Source organism: Cebus imitator, unplaced genomic scaffold (genome assembly GCF_001604975.1).
Source record: "Cebus imitator isolate Cc_AM_T3 unplaced genomic scaffold, Cebus_imitator-1.0 Scaffold280, whole genome shotgun sequence".
In the NCBI taxonomy this organism is placed as follows: Eukaryota; Metazoa; Chordata; class Mammalia; order Primates; family Cebidae; genus Cebus; species Cebus imitator.
Genome location: NW_016107595.1, coordinates 3,788,740 through 3,793,850, shown reverse-complemented (window position 1 = coordinate 3,793,850; position 5,111 = coordinate 3,788,740). Strand labels below are relative to the sequence as shown.

Sequence of the window (5,111 nt, the reverse complement as noted above, 5' to 3'; positions counted from 1 at the left end):
ATTCGGCTGTTAAAACTTGTGCATAGTTCGCGAAGTTCTCGTGTTGTGTTTTTCAGCTCCATTAATTCACTTATATTCCTCTCTAAGTTGTGTATTCTTGTTAACATTTCGTCAAACCTGTTTTCAAAGTTCGTAGTTTTTTTGCATTGGGTTAGAACAAGTTCTTTTAATTCCCAGAAGTTTCTTATCATCCACCTTTTGAAGCCTGCTTCTGATTGTAAGGTTTATTGCTGTTGTAGAATGAGGAAACTGAGGCAAGTACAGTATGAGAAAATGAGAAGCCAATTTAATCAGCTCCTGGGTGAGGTTCTGTGGTCCAGGAAGGGACTAGAGAACTCGCGCCCAGCTGTTTAGGTCATGGGGTTTTATGGGAAGGGAAGGCGATTGATTGGCTACTGGGGAAACAAAGCAAAGGCAATTTTATTGGCTGTTAGGAAGCAGGAAGTGCCTGAAACTAGTTGCTATTGGTAGGCAGGTGGGACTTTGGGTAAGTGGGTCTTGATTGGCTGTTGGGGAAACAAAGTGAAGGCAATCCTATTGGCTATTAAGAAGCAGGAAATGCCTGGAGCTAGTGGTTATGGGTAGGCAGGCGGGACCTTTGGCCTTGATTGACTGTTGGGGAAACAAAGTGAAGGCAATTTTATTGGCTGTTAAGAAGTAGGAAATACCTGGAGCTAGTGGTCATGGGTAGGCAGGCGGCACCTTAGGTAAGCGGGCCTTCTGGGGGCATACAGAGCAGACTGCTACCGGGCAGGGTCTGATGGGGCTTCTTTAAAAAATTTTCCTGAAGGGTTTATCAACAGCGGGCTGGGGGTTAAATGCATAATTTAGTGCTGAATGTGGGCATGGGTCTGGTATGCGGAGGTGGGTGCGGGGAAGCTGTGAGGCGAGGCCAGACAACGAGCTTGGGTGATGACGCAGTTATCAGACGCGGAGAGAGATGGATGAGTCCGCTTAACCCTCTGTGAGGCAGCCAGCCTTACACTAATAATGGAACACAGTCGTTCTCTATCAGGCCTTGTTCCGTTGCTGATGAGGAACTATGATCCCCTGTAGAGGGAGAGTCGTTCTGGTTTGGGGTATTCTCAGCCTTTTAAGCCTGGTTTCTTCCCTTCATTTTAGATTTATCCATCTGTGGTCTTCATAATTACCGTCTTTGTAATTGGGTTTCTGAGTGGACGTCCAACTTGTTGATTCCCAGCGCTAAAATCTGAGCAACCCACTGCACCGGCCAAAACAGCAGCGTTAAGATTGATGGTGCTTTCTGACTCTGCACCAAGTACCGCCCCACCAAGGCAGCGGCAAAACCGCCTTGCAGGCCACAAGTCGCGCTGGCGACCCATGGGGCTCCTCTGCTGGGAATCTCCTGGTGCATGAGCAACAAAAATTCGTGGGACAATGTGGCGTCCTCTCGTTCTCTGCGCTTTCACTGGGAGCTACAATCCCGAGCTGCTAATGATCAGGCATCTTGGATCTCTCTCCAAGAATTCTATTTTTAGACAATTTGCAATTCTGTTTGTACACTTTAAGTCAATTTGAGGTTTAATGAAGAGATAAATTATGCATGTCTATCATCAGATTACATATGTATGTGGGTTTATGTATAAATATGACCCCAATTTTGGACATGGCTTAACTTACATTCTTTCTTAGCTGATTTTTGATAGATGGTAGTTTTATCTTGACTAAGTGAGTAGTCATGGAGATAGTCTTATTTTTACCATGTGTGTAACTATGAATGTGTGTGTGTGTGTATATCTATATATATATATGTATACACACACACACACACACACATATATATATATATATATATATACATTGCCCAGGCTGGAGTGCAAACTAATTATTAGTAATTTAGTGAGAGAAATGCTTTTGTGATTTGAGGGTAATTTGCAGGTTGAGTGCAGTGGCTCACACCTGTAATCCCAGCACTTTGGGAGGCCAAGGTAGGTGGATCACCTGAGTTCAGGGTTCAAGACCAGCCTGACCAACATGGAGAAACCCCATTTCTACTTAAAATACAATTTTTTTAGCTGGGCGTGGTGGCACGTGGCTGTAATCCCAGCTACTTAGGAAGCTGAGGCAGGAGAATCCCTTGAATCTGGGAGGAGCAGGTTGTGGTCTGCAACGCCATTGCACTCCAGCCGGGGCAACAAGAGCAAAATTCCATCTCCAAAAAAAAGGTAATTTTCAAAAAGGTTTATAATTCCGGATTTGTTTTCCAGTTTTCTTTAAAAACATTGCGTATAAAACCATAACATAAAATGTACGATTTTAAATCTGTTGAAGTATACATTTCAGGACAAGATATGTTTGTGGCTTTCGTCTGTAATCCCAGGATTTTTTGCGGTGAAGAGGATTCCTGGAGCCCAAAGGTTTGAGACCACCCTGGGCAACATACGGAGACCCCTTTCTATAAAAAATGTAATAATAGCCAGGCATGGTGGTGCGCAGCTGTGGTTCCAGCTACTTGGGAGATTAAGGGGGAGTCAGAATATTGCCCCCGCACTTTAGCTTGCGTGAGAGAGAGAGATCTTGTTTCAGAAAGAAAAAAACCTGTTGATTTCAGGCATGTTAAGTATATTCAAATCGTTATGCAAAAGACTTCTAGAAACTTTGCATCTTGTAAAAGTAAAACTCAGTACCCACTAAGTAACAACTGCTCATTTTACCCTCTCCAGGCCTTGATAGGCAAACCTGCCACTTTCTGTTTTTATACTTTTGACTACTTAAATATCTCATATATGTGAAATCATACAGTATCCATAAATTTGTTACTAAATTCAAGGTTCATCTTAAAATGTGACGAAATTTTCCTTTTTAAGGTGGAATAATATTCCATTGTACTTATATGTGACATTTTTTGATATCTTTATAAATCAAGAGACATCTGGGTTGCTTCACCCTTTTGGCTAATGTGAATACTGCTAAAATAAACAAGAATTTTCAAATTTGTCTTCCACGTCCTGTGTTGCTTTTTTTTCTTCCTTGAGGTAGAATCTTGCTCTGTTGCCCAGGCTGGAGTGCAGTGTTGTACTGCAACCTCTGCCTCCTGGGTTCAAGCTCCCAATTAGCTGGGATCACAGGCACCCACCACCACGCCCAGCTAAGTTTTTGCAGTTTTGGGTTTCATTATGTTGGCCAGGCTGGTCTCAAAGTCCGGATGTCAGGTGATCTGCCCACCTCAGCCTCTCTAATGGCTAAGACTACAGGCTTGCGTCACTGCTCCTGGCCTGTGTTATATATTTTACATATAGATATGTAAATGAAAAGCATTTAAAACATTTAAAAATAATGCCTGCATCTATGTTTTTCACCAGCAATCAACATGGGTTCCATTTTTTATTGCATTATCAACAGATTTGATGTTTTTAAAAAAATTTATAGTGGCCATTTTTTTTCCCCCCCACACAGTCTCGCTCTGGTGCCCAGGCTGGAGTGCAACGAGGCGATCTTGGCTCACTGCAACCTCTGCCTCCTGGGTTCAAGTGATTCTCCTTCCTCAGCCTCCCAAGTAGTTGGGATTACAGGCACCTACCACCATGCCCGGCTATTTTTTTGTATTTTTAGTAGAGATGGCCGCAGCCCAGATGTTTTCTTAGTGATACCCGGCAGATTACATAAAACCTCTAAAATATCCCACAATATATTTAAATGTGGTACATTTAACTTCATTTTCATACAAAACTTCTTCATCATTACATCTGCTTTCAACTTTGTTATTGATTTTGCTAATTATATATTTTATGATGTATATTCATTAACAGATGTTTACAATAATTTCTATATTCTTTTAAATTGTAAAGAATAACTAAAAATGTTTTCTATGCTATTCTAATAATATTAAGTAAAAAATTCCATGTTTTGTGTATGTGCATGTATTTTCCAGAAAGTTAGGTATTTTCATATGATTTTGTGTTGTTTTCTTGCATTATTCTATTTTCAGTGAAAGAAACTCCTTTCAGCATCTTTGATATATAGGGCATCTGAAGTGCCAATAGACTTCCTCTGGATTTGGTTATTTTGAAGGATTTCTTATTATTTGATTGTACAATTTTGCTGATGATATTATTCCTACCCGAGAGCTTTTTGTTAAATTATAACTTTAACAATATTACAGTTTCCTTCTGACCTGCAAACATTTTTTTTGACAAATTCACTGGTTCACTCATGAGACTATGCTTATAAACAACACGTCGTTTTTATCTTGCAGCTCCCCAAATTCTCTTAATCTGTAATTTTTGAAATTTTGCTACTATGCGTGTTTGATGTAAGTATCTTTTTGTGTATCCTAGTTTGTTTGTTCAGCTTTTACATTTTTTCTTCTTTTTCTGAGACGGAGCCATGCTTGGTCAGGAGACTGGAGTGCAGTGGCACGATCCCGGCTCACTGCAACGTCCGCCTCCTGAGTTCAGGGGATACCCCTGCCTCAGCCTCCCAAGTAGTTGGGACTTCAGGCACCTGCCACCACACCCGGATAATTTTTTTTTCAGACGTCGTTTCACTCTTGTTTTCCAGGCTTCAGTGCAAGGGCGCAATGTCGGCTCTCCCCAACCTTATCCTCCTGGGTTCCAGCGATTCTCCTGCCTAAGCCTCCTGATTAGCTGAGACTTACAGATGCCCCCAAGCTTGGCCAATTTTTTGTACTTGTAGTAGAAACTCGGTTTCCCCATGTTAGCCAGGACGGTCTCAATATCCTGACTTCATGATCCGCACACCTTGGCCTCCCAGAGTGTTGGGATTACAAGCGTGAGCCACTGCGCCGGGACTGATTTTTGTATTTTTGGTTTAGACTGTGTTTCCCTATGTTGGCCAGGATGGTCTCGGTCTCCTAACCTCGTGATCTGCCCACCTCAGCCTCCCAAAGAGCTTGGATGACAATCATGAGCCACCCTGCCCAGCCCATTTTTTCTTTTAAGAAATTTTTCAGGGCTGGGCGCGGTGGCTCAAGCCTGTAATCCCAGCACTTTGGGAGGCCGAGGTGGGTGGATCACGAGGTCAAGAGATCGAGACCATCCCGGTCAACATGGTGAAACCCCATCTCTACTAAAACTACGAAAAATTAGCTGGGCATGGTGGCACGTGCCTGTAATCCCAGCTACTCAGGA

At 42.4% G+C, this 5,111-nt stretch overlaps 1 protein-coding gene across 1 annotated transcript in view; it reads left to right on the top strand.

The window, feature by feature from the left end:
* LOC108284603 (zinc finger protein 737-like) overlaps window positions 1-5,111 on the top strand; it is a 27,811-nt gene that overhangs the window by 16,829 nt on the left and 5,871 nt on the right. The gene's annotated exons all lie outside the window — the stretch shown is intronic.